Source organism: Agelaius phoeniceus, chromosome 22 (assembly GCF_051311805.1).
Source record: "Agelaius phoeniceus isolate bAgePho1 chromosome 22, bAgePho1.hap1, whole genome shotgun sequence".
In the NCBI taxonomy this organism is placed as follows: Eukaryota; Metazoa; Chordata; class Aves; order Passeriformes; family Icteridae; genus Agelaius; species Agelaius phoeniceus.
Genome location: NC_135286.1, coordinates 5,347,199 through 5,366,031, shown reverse-complemented (window position 1 = coordinate 5,366,031; position 18,833 = coordinate 5,347,199).

Genomic DNA, 18,833 nt, shown 5'->3' with positions numbered 1-18,833 from the left:
AGATTTAAAACGTGGAAACAGCTGAGCTCAGCTGTCCACACTCCCACAAGTGAGAACTGAAATGCAGAAGAACAGAAATTCCTTGCAAAAGATTTCTCTCTTTTCCTGCCCACTGAAACAGGGATTTAATTCAGCACAGGTGAGAACTGAAATGCAGAACAGAAATTCCTTACAAGAGATTTCTCTCTTTTCCTGCCCACTGAAACAGGGATTTGATTCAGCAAAACCACCACAGCTGAGAACAGAAATGCAGAAGTTCCTCACAAGTTATTTATCCCTTTTCCTGCCCACTGAAGCAGGGATTTAACCCAGAACACCCCTAGAGGTAGCAGAGCACCTGCATGGAGGTGGAGAAACCTCCCCAGCACCTCTCAGAGCTGTGAGCTGGCTCAGAGATTCCCTTCTTGTTGTGGATATTTTCACCCCCAACGAGGGGAGAGAATGATGTATCTGACTCCATTGATATCAGAAGGGTAATTAATTACTTTATTATACTATATTAGTCTATACTATATTACATTATATTACATTACACCTAAACTGAATCTGCCAAGCACCCAACCCTGCTCACCCTGCACAGAATCTCGTGACTGTCCCCCAACAGTCCTGACACACACACACACACCTGGCCCTGACAGGCCAAGGGAACAAAACCCCATCACTGTGGGTGAGCAATCTCCACATTGCATTCTGCTTTGGCACAAACACAGAACAGCAAATGAGATAAGAATATTCTTGGGGAGAATTGTGCCTTGCTTTTCTCTGTGAGGAGAAATGTGGGGCTGCACACTTGGCCCTGACAGGCCAAGGAACCCAAACTCCATCACTGTGGGTGAACAATCTCCATATTGCATTCTGCTGTGGCACAAATACAGGCACAGCAAATGATAAGAATTGATTTTCCTTTCTCTGAGGTTCAGAGAATGTGAAACCCAGAAATATTCTTGGGGAGAATTGTGCCTTGCTTTTCTCTGTGAGGAGAAATGTGGTGACGCCTTCTCACAGCACCCAATGCAGGCAGGAGTGGGAATGTCTCAGGGCCCCAGACTGATGGCAGGAAAAAGGGGTTTTTAGGGAAATTAAATGCTAAATCAATTACACAGGCTTAGCTGCTTTCCTAGGGCTAAACATGGAAAGAGAAAAAACAAAAAGTGGTCTTAATGACTTAACTGAGCAAACATAACAAGAAAGTGATGAAATGTGAGGAAGATAAGACAGAATAAATAAAGAGAGTGAACAGGAGCTTGCTGTGCACGAGCAGCTCTGCACCAGGGAGGAACCTATTACTCATCCTGTCACAGGTACAGCAGGTCTGGGGGCCCATCACGGAACACTGAGGGGTTTGTTCTGCCACTCAGGGAGAAGAAAGCAAAAAAAAATCCTGAATAAAAATGTCTGAAAGAAAGTGCATGGGGTTCTCCTCTCTTTGCTGTGAAAGGAGCGTTGGGTTGGCAGTTCAGATTGGTTCTCTAGCTTCAGATAAGCTAGAGAAATAATAATAATAATAATAATAATAATAATAATAATAATAATAATAATAATAATAATAAATATAATAATATAAATAATTAATATAAATAATATAATAAATATAAATAAATATAAATAATAATAATTTATTATTATTATTATTATTATTATTATTATTATTATTATTATTATTATTATTATTGGATAAATTAAGAAAAAATAATTTAAAATACCCTTTCAATAATTTTTTCTGAGGTGCACTGACAGCAGATTAGTCCATGGAGGAGGAGATGAGGAGATTTTTCCTTGGAAACCCTGAGGGGCAGTGAGGGTCAAGGTATGATGTCACTGTCATATTTTCTGGAAAAAATCCCTTCACCAGGATTTCTTCTCCTGGGAAGCTGAGAAGCCTCAGAGAGAAATGAAAACACTAATTATCTGATTTGCTCCTCAGAAAGGTGATTTTGTCACCAATCAGAGCCAGCAGGGTGCCACACCTGAGTCCCTGTGAGTGACAGCACAGGAGCAGCAGGGACCAGCCAGGGCTGGGCCTGGCGCAGGTGGGGATGCCAAGGCAGCAGGGACTGCCTGCCCTTCTGCTCTGGTGATGCCTGGAGAGGCTCCCTGAACAGAGCCTGGACAAGGTTCAGGGAATAAATTATTGGGAATTTATTACTGGGAATAAGTTAGTGGGTATTTATTAAGGGCCTTCAAAAGATACACCTCGGGCAGCCAAAGCATCCCAGAGGCTGCACCCAAGATGGACAATGGTCACCAGTTTTTTCAGAGAATTATAAATTTGGTCCATTTACATATCAGGGGTTAATTCTCCAATTACAGCTTCAATTAATGAACTCATTAACCCCCAGTTTGTTCCCCCCAATTCCCTTTTGTTTGTACTATCTGGGCCCTGAGGCAGAGGGTGTCCTTGGTTCTCAGGCCTGGAGGAATTGTTTTGTCTGACCAACATGTGAGAACAGTAATTGACACTTTATATGGAGTTTGGAATTATGCACAGTGCAGGATCTGAAAAATATAAAAGCTAAAAAAAAAGATAAAAAGCTAAAAAAATAAAATAAAAGCTAAAACCTTAAGGCATCACTGGAACAGCCCAAATCAGCCCCTCTGCTCCTGGGACAGCCCCTCAGGCTCTGCAGGTTGGTGATGCCACCCTGGCCCAAGCCCAGCAGTTCCAGGCAGGCTGATGCCATCATTAGGATGAGCTGTTATTTCCTGTGAAAAACCCAAATCCTGGCTGTATTTACCAAAGGAGGGTTTGAAGGGAGTGCCCCAGGGAGAGCCCAGCAGGTCTGGAGGTGCCTCCTGCCATCAGGGTGTGTCAGGGACTGTCCTTGGGTGTTGTGGGATGGAGGAGCTCAGGAGAATCCTTAGCTCTGACCTGGCATCAAAGTCCTGCTGAATCTGTGACTCCAAATAAATCAAAGCACTTTTGAGAAATAACCTTTCCACCTTCCAGGGCTGGGATCCAGCCCAACCCCACTCCCACTGAGGTGTGAAAAGAGCAGAGTGTGAGAAATGATCCCACTTTCAAAAATTTAGAAAGGTTTATTAAAACCTTGTCAAAAGCACAACAGAAGACTGAATAGAGAAAATAAAACTTCTCCTAACATATATCCATGATATTTGCCTTTTAATTGTCAGAATCAGCCATGGCATTGCTCATCTGTCACACAGAGGATTTCTTCAGTGTGAGCCCTCAGTGAGGCTCCTGCAGGCCATGAGTCACTGCTGCCACATTGCCATTATTTATTATTATTATTATTATCATTATCATTATTATCATTATTATTATCCTATTTTTATCACTTCTAGGAAGGCACCAGCCAGTCATGGGGTGGAACTCCCAGTGAGGAATGAGCCTGTGGTCCCTGAGCAGGGCTGGGTTTGTCAGCTGTGCTTCCCTTTGGCTGTGTGAGTTCATGGAGAGCTGCCTGGCTCCTGAGGGAGACAAGAACAGGCTGAGTCTCCAGCCCAGTGCTGGTCTGTAAAACACAGCTATAAATCTGTAAAACTTCTCCTGACATATATCCATGATATTTGCCTTTTAATTGTCAGAATCAGCCATGGCATTGCTCATCTGTCACACAGAGGATTTCTTCAGTATGAGCCCTCAGTGAGGCTCCTGCAGGCCATGAGTCACTGCTGCCATTATTAATAATTGCCATTATTATTAATAATAATAATAACAAGAACAATAATAATAAAAATAACAAGAACAGGCCCTGTCTCCAGCCCAGTGCTGGTCTGGAGCTGGAGTGCTGGTCTGTAAAACATAACTATAAATCTATAAAACTTCTCCTAGCATATATCCATGATATTTGCCTTTTAATTGTCAGAATCAGCCATGGCATTGCTCATCTGTCACACAGAGGATTTCTTCAGTGTGAGCCCTCAGCGAGGCTCCTGCAGGCCATGAGTCACTGCTGCCATGTTGTCATTATTATTATTATTACTATTATTATTATTATTATTGTCCTATTATTATCACTTCTAGGAATCCACGAGCAAGTCATGGGGTGGAACTCGCAGCGAGGAATGAGCCTGTGGTCCCTGAGCAGGGCTGGTTTTGTCAGCTGTGCTTCCCTTTGGCTGTGTGAGTTCATGGAGAGACAAGAACAGGCTCCAGCCCAGTGCTGGTCATGCTATCCAATTACCCGGTAATTCATCTGGGAATTACTGGGTAATTGGGGAGATAATTACCAGATAACCTGCGCCGACCTGCCCCAGATTCTGCCTGGGCAGCGTTTTGCATGACATTGGCTGGGTAATTACAGAGCAGGTCGCTGGCTGGGGGAGCTCCGGGAAAGAAAGGGATGCCTGAAGTGTGACTAAGAGCAATGCAGAGTTAAAGCTCCAAGGAATACTGCATGTGTCATCTGCCTTGACTCCTGGCCAAATCCAAGCCATTCCTTGCTGCCCTCTGAACCTGCCCCAGTGAAATCCACGTTTCTTTCACCTGCACTTGAGAGAAGCAGAATTTCTCTGTGGGGCTGGTGGTGGAGGCCTCATCACCAGCGGGACCGGCCTGCAGCTCCCCACACCAGAGAAAAACCCCACAGCTCCTGTCAGGGCCTCAGTGCAGCCCTTGTGCTGGTCTGGAAAGCTCCTCACGGCCTCTCACCTCCTCCTGATCAGCAGCTGTGGTTCAGCATGTGAGAAATAGCTCCTCACTTTGCATAGTTTAGGAAGGTTTATTAAACCTTATCAAAAATACAACAGAAGACTGAATAAAGAAAAAAGGTTACGGTGCTGGGAGCAAAAGATTTTCCCCACCATGTGCTCAGCCCCCTCACAATGGAGGTTTTTTTTCCTTTTTACCCTTTAACCCCTCCCAAAGTTCTGTCCATCAAGCCCTTCTTTGTGTCCAGTGGAGGAGATCTCTGCCTCAAATCCTGACTGGAGCTCAGGTGTTCCACAGTGACAAGCCAGCCCTGCCAGATGTCCCAACCCAGCTGTCCCTTGATAACCACGTGAGGGGGTACAGCATAACTATAAATCTATAAAACTTAACCTGTATACATGATATTTGTCCGTTAATTGTGAGAGTCAATCATCACATTACTCATCTGTCACAGCAGAATCCCAGAACCACTGAGGTAGGAAAAGTGGACTGCACCAAGTCCAGACTTGGACTGAATCTTCTCATGCCCACTGAGCCATGGCATGGAGAGCCACCTCTGCTTGGTTTGTGGACCTCCCCAGGACTGGTGACTCCAGCACTGCCCTGGGCAGCCCCTCCCAGTGCCCGAGCACCCCTCCAGTGAAGATCTTCCTGCTGCTTGCTGGAACCTCCAGCACAGACTTCTGTGAGGGTGCCCAACCACTGCCCTCCCAAAACCTCCTGAATCACAGAACCCTGGAATGGTTTGGGTTGGGAGGGACCTTAAATCCCCTCCAGTGCCACCCCTGACATGGCAGGGCCACCTCCCACTGTGCCAGGGGCTGCCAGCCCCAATGTCCAGCCTGGCCTTGGGCACTGCCAGGGCTCCAGGGGCAGCCACAGCTGCTCTGGGCACCCTGGCAGAGCCCAAACCTCTCGAACCAGGCCTTGCCAGGCTCCAAACCCCTGTGGCAAATGGCACTGGGGGCACCTGGAACCATGCAGGAAATCATTCTTTCCTTGCCTTTCTCCATTTGCTGCAATGGTTTTTGGTGCTGGTTTCCATCCTGGATTGAGGAATGGGAATGCCAGAGTGGTTTGGGTGGGAAGGGATCTTCAATGCCAGCTCATTGCAGCCCAGGGCCACCTCCCACTGTGCCAGGGGCTGCCAGCCCCAATGTCCAGCCTGGCCTTGGGCACTGCCAGGGCTCCAGGGGCAGCCACAGCTGCTCTGGGCAATGCTGGTACAACCTGCACAGATTTGGTGCAGAAATGGAGCAGCACAGACAGCAGCTGAACTGACTCCTGCCCCCCCTGTGCTCTTTGCCAGCCCAGATTTGTCTGTGGCTTTTTCTGGGTCAGTTTTGAGGCAAAGACCAGCACAGGGAGTCCTTGCTTGTGCAAGAGCTTATCTGACCATAATAAACTCAATTTAATACACAGAAACACATTATCTAAATTTAACAGCCCCAACCACGAAGACTTACGGACTTTTCATTTTATGAAAGGGAGACTATAAAAATCATTTGCCACAAATGAATTCAGTCAGGCCTTATCTGGGTGCTGATTCAGAAAAGCTGCTGTAGTCATGATGACTTTGAGAAACAGCTTGGATGGGATCATTTTCCTGAGTCAGCCTCTGCTCTGGACCCACACACCATCACCAGCATTTCAGAGGTGAATTTCAGGAGCAACCTCTGCCCAGGCCAGCTGGTGTGAGCCCAGCCCTCAGCCAGGAATGGCTCAGGGATGGTTCCTTCAGTCCCAAAGGAGCAGCTGGAGCTGCTGCACTCGGGGGATGCTCAGGGAGTCAGGGTGACAGCAGGGACCTGGGGGACGTGCTCCAAGGGGTTTGGGATCCCTTTGGAAGGGCAGTGACAGTAGGGACCTGGGGAACGTGCTCCAAGGAGTTTAGGATCCTTTTGGAAGGGCAGTGACAGCAGGAGATGCTTCCCAGCCCTAGAGGTTGTGCTCCAAGGGGTTTGGGATCCCTTTGGAAGGGCAGTGACAGCAGGGACCTGGGGAATGTGCTCCAAGGGGTTTGGGATCCCTATGGAAAGGCAGTGACAGCAGGGACCTGGGGAATGTGCTCCAAGGGGTTCAGGATCCCTTTGGAAGGGCAGTGACAGCAGGGACCTGGGGAATGTGCTCCAAGGGGTTCAGGATCCCTTTGGAAGGGCAGTGACCACCACTGAGGCACCTGGGGGACACCAGCGTGGCCAGGGACAAGTTGGGTGACAGGGACAGGCCAGTGCCCTCTGCAGTTCCTGCCCCTCCAGCAGGGAGCAGGGTGCTCTCAGGGGCTCCCAGGTGTTCTCAGGTGCTCTCAGGGGCTCTCAGGTATTCTCAGGGGCCCCCAGGTGGACCCAGGTGCTCCCAGCAGTGTCCAGCACAACCAGGTGGGAGCTGGGAACTCCAGGCTTGGCCATGACAGGAAAAACACAACAGAGGAGCCAGAGAGAGGCCAAGGAAGGGCACTGCAGAAGCAAAGCCTCCAGGTTTTCAGGCCTTGCTTTACTCTGTGTGTTTGTTTGCGTCTCTTCACTTTATTTAAAAAAATATTAATTTTTTTTATTTGAAAATTTCTTTTAAAAATATAATTTTATATTTTACAGTCATAGATAAAATCCTCAAGATCTCCAGTGGTCATTAGCACTCACCACACATTGTTTCCACTGCCCCCCAAACCACCAAAGCTGCAAATGTTGCAGTGCCAAACTTTTCCTCAGTGGCCCCACAGCCCTCAGAAGTCAGTACTGAGTGCTGTACTACTAAAGATTTGTTATTAAAAGATTGTACTACAGTACAATCTTTTAATAACAAATTAAAGATTCATTCAGTGACATTTGAGTAAGTTTATAAACCAAGTATTTCCCTGGAGGCCATTGATCAACTTCCTTTTATTCCAGATTTTTTTGCGTGTTTTATTCCTGGATGTTTTTGTGTGTTTTACGTTTCCCTCATTCTCATTAGGAATTTTTTCTCCCTTAGAATCCCACTCCTTGAATAATCCCAGAAGTCCTGAGAAAAAGGTATGAGTGGAAACAGAAATAAACCCCCAAACACCCTAATTGTTCAACTGACTCCATTTTCATGCAGTGGACAGGGGAAAAATTATGGTTATGATTTTTGGATGTGAAGTACAAATATGTGCAGGGGGGAATGAATTCTGAAAGCAGAGCCGGCCACAATGAGGAATTTTCCACCACTCATTTTGAAGGAATGATTTTTTTGTTTTGTTTTGTTGGAAATCTGTCAGGGAATTTCTTCATCCAGTGCCCTGAATCGGAGATTTTCCTGTTATTGTCCCTTATCTCAATCCCAGAAGTATGAAAAGAAATAAAAATATCTAAAACAGACAGGGGTTGGTTTTCTGGTATTTTTTTTCTTTTTTCATTCTTTACCTTGAAAATGTTTCAGCTTGGCATTTCAGGGAGGCCAGGGGGTTTTCCTGGCAGTGCCAAAGGCATCCTGAGAGGCTCCAGGCTGACAGGAGGGGACTCAGTGCCTGCATAAAGCACATTTGCTCAGCCCTTTAAAGCCATGTGGCACCCCCAGCCCTCCCTTCCCCTTTTCTCTGATTTCCCAGGGCACATTTAGTAAATCTTGGGAGAGCTGTTTTGGAGAGAATTTGTTGTTCCTGGAAACGTCCACAAGAGCAGAAACTATTTGATTTGAGGCAGCAAAGTGAGAGCAGACTTTAGGGACACAAGGACTTTGGGGACAGCCCTGGGAGGTGGGAGAGACACTGAGCCTCCCCCTTCAAAAGCCCAATTGGCCTTTAGGATGGGCCCAATTGGCCCTAAATCAGAATTACGGAGCGGTTTGGGTTGGAAGGGACCTTAAAACTCCTTTTGTTCTATCCCAAACCATGAGCAGGGACAGCTCCCACTGTGCCAGGTGCTGCCAGCCCCAATGTCCAGCCTGGCCTTGGGCACTGCCAGGGCTCCAGGGGCAGCCACAGCTGCTCTGGGCACCCAGTGCCAGGGCCTCTTCACCCTCAGAGCAAAGAACTTCCTCTTTCTTAATTCTAATCTAATCTAATCTAATCTCTAATCTTCCTCCTCACATTTAATTTTGACCTACTTTATTGGAGTTTGCCTCCATTCCTCCTCGTCCTGTCAAATCCATCTCACTCAGCAGAAGCTGTCCACTGTTAATCACCACAATGCCCTCGCCCTCAGGGTGTGGCCAGCTCACTTCTGGTACTGATTTATTGACATTTGAGAGCTGCAAACCTTCTGAAAATCCCTCCCTGGGAGGGTGCCCAGAGCAGCTGTGGCTGCCCCTGGAGCCCTGGCAGTGCCCAAGGCCAGGCTGGACATTGGGGCTGGCAGCCCCTGGCACAGTGGGAGGTGGCCCTGGGCTGCAATGAGCTGGCATTGAAGATCCCTTCCCACCCAAACCACTCTGGCATTCCCATTCCTCAATCCAGGATGGAAACCAGCACCAAAAACCATTGCAGCAAATGGAGAAAGGCAAGGAAAGAATGATTTCCTGCATGGTTCCAGGTGCCCCCAGTGCCATTGGCCACAGGGGTTTGGAGCCTGGCAAGGCCTGGTTCGAGAGGTTTGGGCTCTGCCAGGGTGCCCAGAGCAGCTGTGGCTGCCCCTGGAGCCCTGGCAGTGCCCAAGGCCAGGCTGGGCATTGGGGCTGGCAGCCCCTGGCACAGTGGGAGGTGGCCCTGGGGTGGAACTGGGTGATCTTTAAAATCCTTTCCAGTGTTGTATTTTCTGAGACCCCCATCGCTGGAAGGATATGATGAATCTGACTCCATGTTCCCAGAAGGCTAATTTATTATATTATATAAATTTATTATTAGAAGGCTAATTTATTATATTATATAAAAGAATACTATACTAAACTATACTAAAGAATACAGAAAGGATAATTACAGAAAATTAAAAAGATAATAATGAAAACTCCTGATTCTTTCCAGAGTCCTGACACAGCTTGGCCCTGATTGGCCATTGAGTGAAAACAACTCCCAGCAGAATCCAATGGAACAATCACCTGTGGGTAAACAATCTCCAAACACATTCTAAAGCAGCAAAACACAGGAGAAGCAAATGAGATAAGAATTGTTTTCCTTTTTCTCTGAGGCTTCTCAGCTTCCCAGGAGAAGAATCCTGGGCAAAGGGATTTTTCAGAAAATATGATGGTGGCATTCCAGTGCAAACCATTCTGTGACTTTTGACTTTTCTTGGAGCAGCTGAGTCTTCTCTGGGTCAGGATCTTCACCTGGAGCTGAGGTGCTCAGTGAGACCCTGCCCCTCCTGAGGGCTGAGCCTGGGGCTCCTCTGGGGGTGGAATTTGCTCCTGTGTTTGATTCCTGCCCAGGCTGCTCTGCTGGCCCAGCAGCTCCTGACTCCTCTGTCCTCCTCTGGAAAGTTGTTCCTTCTTCCCAGGGAGCCAGAGCCTCCTCAGGCCTCCCCAGGCTGGAATGTCGGTGCTCACCACGTTCTGAAGTGTTTTCTCAGCTCCATTCAGAGCTGAACAATGCCCAGGGCAGACATTTCGATCATCTGTGTTTGCAGATACCAGGAGACATTTTCCTGCCTGGGCTGGGGAGCCCTGGCTCCTTATCAGGCAAGCCCAGACGTGGAAAAACAATCCCATCCCTGGTGCAGTTGCCTTGCTTGGGGATGAAGACACCTCTGCAAAGTGTGCAGCAGCTGGCAAAGAGCCCACCCTGCGCCCCAGGGGCCTGTGCAGAGCTGTCCTTGTCACTGAGGAGGGTGACTTTTAAAATATTTCCCAAAAAAGCAATCTCATCCCAGGCATCCTGGCACGGTGCTCCCAAGCAGGATCTGCTGATAATTGCCAGCCAGATCTTCACTCAGCTCCTCTTCATTCACATGAAGCGTTTGATCAAGTGGTTTCTGCTAAAGTTAATGATACTTTTGCCTTAATTAAGACCTAAATGAGGACTTCAACTGGTCTCGTTGTGGTTAATCTCTACATGGCACTGTGGCTTTGTGGGATGCTTGGCAGGGAAGCTGCAAAATCCTGCTGGGAGCGAGTGCAGTGATCCAACCCTGGGAAGAGGAGGACAAAATACAGATTGGGGGAAAGTTTTCAAATTTCTGGGAGCACCTGCACGCTAAGGTGAAGGCAAGGTGAATCCTGAATTACCCCTGAGGGATCCATGTGGTTCTTCTGTATTGAGATGCTCAGCAAAGAAAAGGATGTAATGCATTGTAACTAAAAGAAAAGTATAGAATGCATTGTAACCAAAAGAAAAGTAAATAATGCATAAGTATAGAATGCGTTTTAACCAAAAGAAAAGCAAATAATGCACTGTAACCAAAAGAAAAGTATATAATGCATAAGTATATAATGCATTTTAACTAAAAGAAAGTATATAATGCATTTTAACCAAAAGAAAAGTAAGTAATGCACTGTAACCAAAAGGAAAGTATGTAATGCATTTTAACCAAAAGAAAAGTAAATAATGCATAAGTATATAATGCATTTTAACTAAAAGAAAAGTATATAATGCATTTTAACCAAAAGAAAAGTAAATAATGCACTGTAACCAAAAGAAAAGTAAATAATGCATTGTAACCAAAAGAAAAGTAAATAATGCATAAGTATATAATGCATTTTAACTAAAAGAAAAGTATATAATGCATTTTAACCAAAAGAAAAGTAAATAATGCACTGTAACTAAAAGAAAAGTATATAATGCATTGTAACCTAAACTAAAGGGTCTCCAGGCCTGCCTGCAGCTGGAGCTGACAGCTGTGGGCACAGCTCTGTCACCCACAACCCTGGATTGCTGTAACACCTTGGATACAATAAACTGCATTTTGAAGAGCTGCCTGGAGTCCCACATCTCTCATTCAGGCTCTTATTGTCTGCCATGATGAGCCTTAAACAATCACACAAATCCTCGGTGAGAATGTCCCTGTGAGCTGTGTCTGTGCACAACCCCTGGGAGCTCCTTCACCCTCAGCAGAGCTGGGATTGGTGGCTCAGCATCTCCTGTGCCCCACTTGGCAGGCTCCTGGTGCTCTCCTTGCTTTCCTTTTTGAAACCCTCACGTTTCCAAGTGAAATCTCTCCTAAGGAAGCAATTGAGAATCGAGGCTGCGGTGCCAGAAATCACAGAGCCCTTGGAGCTGATGCACAGGCAGGAGTGAGAGTCCTCCCTCCAGCCCTGCTTCTGGGCATCACCTCCTGGAGGGGACCCAGACCTCGTCACAGCAGCCAGAGAGCGAGGCCAGGGCTGCTCCAGCCACCAGCAGGGTCAGAGCAGGGCTGAGAGGAGCTGCCAGAGCAGGGATCCAGCACAGCAGCTCCACAAGCTCAGCCTGAGAGAGGGAAGCCAGCAGAAAACACAGGGGAAAGGCCAACAAATACAGCTCTGCTGACTGGGAGGAAACTGCTTGGAAAGGAGAAATGCAGGGCTGGAGGAACGTGCCCAGTGGCCTCCATGACCCCAGAGGTGCAGGAAGCACTGCCTGGCCAAGGCCTCTGTCCCTGGAGAGCCCCATCAGGGCTCCTGTGGGAGCTCAGGGCTGGCTGGAGCAGCTCCTGCCCTGCCCTGGGCTCCATCCATGCAGGGGCTGGGGGTTTGCAGTGCCCAGCACCCCAAGATCCCACACTGCGGGTGGATCAACATGGCCTGGGGACAGCTGTGGGGACAGGAAAGGGACAAAAGCCAGGACAACAGCACATCCCTGAGCACTGCTGCTCCCCAGGCTGCTCTGGCTCTGCACAGAGCTCCTGCCCTGGGGTAATGCTGGATCCATTCCTGCTCTGCACAGGGGGGGCTGGAACCCAGAGCTGGCACCCCAGCGGGGTCACAACCTCTGGGGGCTGGTGGTGACACCTGACAGGGACCAGGCTGCAAAAACTGACCTGGAAAACACAGACAGGGAGCAGCTCTGGGGTGTGTGAGACCCAAAGGGGGGAAGGGAAGGGAAGGGAGAAGAGAAGAGAAGAGAAGAGAAGAGAAGAGAAGAGAAGAGAAGAGAAGAGAAGAGAAGAGAAGAGAAGAGAAGAGAAGAGAAGAGAAGAGAAGAGAAGAGAAGAGAAATTTCACTTGGAACAGTCATCTAATACCAGAGAAGAGAGAAATTTCACTTGGAATGGTCATCTAATTAATACCAGGTCAGTGTTTGTGGCCCTAACAAGCATTTGCTTTCAAACAGCCTTCACTCCATCAGGCAGGAGAGAAACAGGGCCCAGAGTGGGTGGAACTGGGAACGGGACCAAGCTGGAGCAGGCACAAGGCACAGCTTTATATGGAGAGAGGAACTTCATGACTTCAGCTAAAACAATTATGGACCTAGAATTTTGGAAAAGCACTTTGATTTAAGCTCAGACAGTGCCCAGGGAGCAGGAAGGACCTCGGGGCAGAAGTTCAGAAATTATTCCCCAGATCTTCATCCTGACCTCACCTGGAGGAGGAGAGTACACCTAGGGCAGTACCTGCAGGTCCTGGGGACACAAAAATGAAGATATTTTGTTTTTTCAAGCCCTGCTGGAACTCTGGATCCCCAGGCCAGCTCATGTCACTTACCTGGGACACACTGAGCCGCTCAGGTTTGGGAACCCCTTTGGCTGTGTGAGGGAGGCAGAGGGGGCCACCAAACCCAGCATCAGCAGAGCCTGCAGAGCCCCAGCTCCCTGTCCAGCCCCCTCTGCCCCTTTTCTGAGCTGGCAGCTTCAGGAGCCCATGCCCAACACCCCTGGAAGCATTTCCCTGAGTGTGGGAACAGCACAGTCCCATTTCCAGCACAGCAGCCAGCTCCCAGTTAATGACAGGCCCGTGTTGCGATGGTGGCTCCCAGCCCTGCTGCTCTCCTCACCCCAGGAACTCTTGTTTGTCTCTTCTGGTGCCAAAACTCAGCCCATGGGCTGCTCTCAGCCCTCTCAGCTGGTCCATCAATGAGGGAGCACCAAGGCAGGCAGAGATGCATTCATGACCCTTCCCCAGCCCAGCTGCTGCTGGCAGGGCTGAGAGCAGGGGAGGACCCAACTGGCCAAGGTTTGGGACCACGAGGAGTTTGGGACCTTGGGCAAAGCCTCTCTGTGTCCTGCTCCTCTGAAAGGTGCAGGGGTTTCCTGGATTTCAGCAGGCACTGCCTGGGTGGGGGAGGCAAATCTGGAGGCTTTGGATACAAATTTCTTCTGCCAGGTCTTGTGGAGAGCGTCCACATTTCCCAAAGCGCTGTCCGTGAACAAGGAGCTCCACAGCCCCTCGGGTTCTTCCTCCTCCTCTGCAAGGCATGGAACAGAAATCACTTTGTTTTCTCACCACATTTAAGCCTCGTTCCCCCTCAGCTTCCTGCTTGTTCAGACTGTTCCCTCTTTATCTCCCCAGACAATCTCCATTGCCTTTGTTTGGCTTCCAGAAAATCCCTGCTCTAACCAGGCAGGAGGAAAAGCAAATTCAGCGGCTTCCTCTCACAAAGGAGGAGTTTGGAGGAGGCAAAGCCCAGGGCAAGGCAGCTCTGGGCTGTTTTGCTCACACCACGAGCCACAGGAGAGCCAAGAACTCAAACCCACCTGTGCTGCATCCAGAATGTTCTGTGGGGTGGGAGGGGGCAGTCACACCCAGGAGAGGCTGCCTTGGCCATGGGCAGAAGCCATGGAAGCTTGTGGGTTTTTTTCAAGAATAATTTCTCTGTTGGTTCTTCTGAGTGGCTCTGAGCAACCCCCAAAGGTCATTCCAGGAGTTCCCATCCTCACCAGCCCCCTCGGGGTGGAAATCCAGGAGAGCCTGGGATCCCTCCTGACTGCTGGCACCTCGTTTATTGGGGTGATAAATTCCCAGAGCCGTGTGGCCATTTCAGCCTGGAGCCAGCAGGGCTCTCCCAGACAGTGCCTGGGCATGGCTGGGGTAGCCCAGAGCAGGTGGCACCCCCAGAGCTGTCCCCTGGCTCGGGTGACACCTCCCAGGGACCTATTTGCAAAAGCTGACCTGGGAAACACAGACAGGGAGAGCTCTGGGGGGAAAGGAAAGGAAAGGAAAGGAAAGGAAAGGAAAGGAAAGGAAAGGAAAGGAAAGGAAAGGAAAGGAAAGGAAAGGAAAGGAAAGGAAAAAGGAAAGGAAAAAGGAAAGGAAAGGAAAGGAAAAAGGAAAGGAAAAAGGAAAGGAAAAGAGAAAGGAAAGGAAAGGAAAGGAAAGGAAAGGAAAGGAAAGGAAAGGAAAGGAAAAAGGAAAGGAGAAAGGAAAGGAAAGGAAAGGAAAAAGGAAAGGAGAAAGGAAAGGAAAGGAAAAAGGAAAGGAGAAAGGAAAGGAAAGGAAAAAGGAAAGGAAAGGAGAAAGGAAAGGAAAAAGGAAAGGAAAGGAGAAAGGAAAGGGAAAAGGAAAGGAGAAAGGAAAGGAAATGAGAAAGGAAAGGGAAAAGGAAAGGAGAAAGGAAAGGAAAGGAAAAAGGAAAGGAAAGGAGAAAGGAAAGGAAAGGAGAAAGGCAAGGCAAGGCAAGGCCTTCCCTGTTGCTCCAGGGTCTCACTGTCCATGTTTGTCCCCCACCTTCATCTCATTTCTCCTTGTCCCTGATGCCCAGTGCTCTCGTCTTGCCTACCCTCTCCAGGGACAGCCCATCTTTTAACCCCTCAGCCCATCTGGTGCCCACCAGCCCTTCATGCCCTCATCCATGGAAAGGGCTGGGTCAGTGATGGGCAGAGATCTCCAGGGCTGGAGGAGCAGTGAGCAGGATCTCCAGGGTTGGAAGAGCAGGATCTCCAGGGTTGGAAGAGCAGCAGACAGGATCTCCAGGTTTGGAAGAGCAGGATCTCCAGGGTTGGAGGAGCAGGATCTCCAGGGTTGGAAGAGCAGCAGACAGGATCTCCAGGGTTGGAGGAGCAGTGAGCAGGATCTCCAGGGTTGGAGGAGCAGGATCTCCAGGGTTGGAAGAGCAGCAGGCAGGATCTCCAGGGTTGGAAGAGCAGGATCTCCAGGGTTGGAAGAGCAGTGAGCAGGATCTCCAGGGTTGGAAGAGCAGGATCTCCAGGGTTGGAAGAGCAGTGAGCAGGATCTCCAGGGTTGGAGGAGCAGGATCTCCAGGGTTGGAGGAGCAGGATCTCCAGGGTTGGAAGAGCAGCAGGCAGGATCTCAGGGGTTGGAAGAGCAGGATCTCCAGGGTTGGAGGAGCAGGATCTCCAGGGCTGGAAGAGCAGTGAGCAGGATCTCCAGGGTCGGAGGAGCAGCAGACAGGATCTCCAGGGTTGGAGGAGCAGCAGGCAGGATCTCAGGGGTTGGAAGAGCAATGAGCAGGATCTCCAGGGCTGGAAGAGCAGCAGACAGGATCTCCAGGGTTGGAGGAGCAGCAGGCAGGATCTCCAGGGTTGGAGGAGCAGGATCTCCAGGGTTGGAAGAGCAGGATCTCCAGGGCTGGAAGAGCAGCAGACAGGATCTCCAGGGTTGGAGGAGCAGGATCTCCAGGGTTGGAGGAGCAGTGAGCAGGATCTCCAGGGTTGGAGGAGCAGGATCTCCAGGGTTGGAGGAGCAGTGAGCAGGATCTCCAGGGTTGGAGGAGCAGGATCTCCAGGGTTGCCTCATGGAGGGCTGGCAGGAGCTTGGCGGGCAGGCAGAGGTGCGGGGGTGTTTTGATATTTTAATTATTTTTCTGTTTTCCTCCTAATTACCGCCACGTGCCCGGTGCTTTCGTGAGAGATTCATTAACTCTGTGCTTTAATCCAAATAAACCATCAACTCCTCCTTCCCCTCCCTGGACCCTGACACCTTTTTATCCTTGAAACCTCCTCAGGCAGGAGCAGCACAAACCCCTCAGCTCTTGGGGGAGGCTGCCCTGGCTCTGGCTCCCCTCTTAGCCCAAAGGGAAGAAATAATGATGGAATTTACCAGAGTCAAACGTGCTGAGGGATGTGAAGGGAGACACTTTGTAATATGGAAGCAAAACGGGGCAAAATTACCATCTTAATTGTATTAATGTTGCCAATTATAGGCAGAGCCCGTGTCGCTCAGCAGGAGCGTTCTGGGAGAGAAGGAAAGACAAATTATTGCAAACTCCTTATTTTGTCTTTGTGAATTACCACCCCAAGGTACCTAATTGAATCTCTAGTCCTGATCAGTGAACATTGTTCAGGGAGTGAATTAAGGGAAGGCCCTGAAGGCCTGCTCTGTTTTGTCCCAATTAACACAACCACCAAGTTTCTTCTCTTTTTTTTCAGTTTTTTTTCACTTTTCTTTTTTAATGACTGCACGGTGAAGAGTTAAGTCGGAGACGAAAACCTGGGCTTAAATAATTTAATTTCTGCCTGGAAGAAATAAATGAAATAATTGAATTTCTGCGTTGGGTGTGTGGATGTCACTGTGCAGGCTGTGCCACCCCTCTGAGCACCCCCAAAATGGGCCAGGGCTGCTGAGAGCCCTGCTGGGAGCATGGAACCCCCTGGTATCTCCCATTGGGGGGGTCCTGCTGTGTCCCCATGGGGAGGGGAGGGCTCAGGGACAGAGCCTCGTCCCTGGTGGAGGATGGGACACTCCATGCTGTTACTATCATATTTTCTGGAAAAACCTTTTTGTTCTTTTGGGAAGCTGAGAAGCCTCAAAGCAAAAGGAAAACAATATTATTTCATTTGTTTTTCCTGTGTTTTGTTGCCTTGGAATGTGTTTGGAGATTGTTTATCCAACAGGTGATTGTTTCATTGGTTTCATGTGAATTGTTTTGACTCAATGACCAATCAGGGGCCAAGCTCTGTTGGACTCTGGAGAAAGAGTCACGAGTTTTCATTCGTATTTTTCTAACTTTTTGTTTGTATTCTTTCTGTAATCTTTAGTATAGTTTAGTATAGTATTTTTTAATATAATATAGGTCATAAAATAATAAATTAGCTTTCTAAGAATATGGAGTCAGATTCATCATTCCTCCCTTTGACAAGGCTCCCAGAAAATACCACCCCATACCAGGGTGCTGCTGTCCCCAAAATCACCTGGAGGATGGGAGAGCTGCCCTTGGCCAAGCTTGGTGGAGTTGGGTGCTGCTGGTATTGAGAGTTTTGTGCAATAAAAACACAGAGGGGACAGAGCTGTGCCACCCCCTGAGCCAGTGTCAGGGACAGACACCAGCCCTGAGCATGGGGATGTGCCCTGTCCACGTCTGGACATGTGAGAAATGTAGGCAGTGCTTAGATCAGAATGACCAATTTAGAGAAAATTCCCAAAAGGAATTTTGGGAATTCCAGCCCTGAGCATGGGGATGTGCCCTGTCCACTTCTGGACATGTGAGAAATGTAGGCAGTGCTTAGATCAGAATGACCAATTTAGAGAAAATTCCCAAAAGGAAATTTGGGAATTCCAGCCCTGAGTGTGGGGATGTGCCCTGTCCACTTCTGGCTCTCCTCACATTTGAGAAATTTGGGCAGTGCTTAGATCAGAATGACCAATTTAGAGAAATTCTTAAAAGGAATTTTGGGAATTCCAGTTGTGAGCATGGGGATGTGCCCTGTCCACTTCTGGCTCTCCTCACATGTGAGAAATTCGGGCACTGCTTAGTTCAGAGTGACTCATTTAGAGGAAATTCCCAAAAGGACAGTCCAGCTTGATCAGTCCTTTTGATTTTACTGCATAAATTTGTGTGTTCCAGGAATATTTTCAAGCCTTTGAGTCTGTTCTCTTATTTAGTAAAGAAAGGAAGCAGCCAAGGGTGAGTTTTCCTGCATGGATTGCACCTTCAGCCTCTGGAATGCTTTAAGTTTATTGAGGTTTTTAAATGCAGTGTTTCAAGTGGAAGAGAGGAAATTTGGGTTATGAACAGGGGAGAAATCCTTCCCTGGCAGGGTGGGGAGGGGCTGGGCTGGAATTGCCAGAGCAGCTGGGGCTGCCCCTGGAGCCCTGGCAGTGCCCAAGGCCAGGCTGGGCATTGGGGCTGGCAGCACCTGGCACAGTGGGAGGTGGCCCTGCCATGGCTGGGGTGGCACTGGGTGGGATTTAAGGTCCTTTCCAACCCAAACCATTCCATTCTGTCCCTAATCTCAGCCATGTAATTCAGAGTTAGCCCAGTCTTGTGTTGCTTTAAAAATTACAGTGTTAGAAGGGGGGAAAAAAAATAAAATAAATCCCAGATAGAAGAGGTTACACGGAGCCTGATTCTCTGTATGTACTTTGAAAAGATGAGCTGGTTCTGCCCCAGTTCCACACTCTTGGACAGTGAGGAACAGGGACTTGGGATTACAAGGAACTGACTGTTCTGACTGGAGCAGGGTTTTATTCTGGGGATTTCCTCCTTTCCCCCACAGAGCCTGGAGCCTGTCTAGGGCAGGGC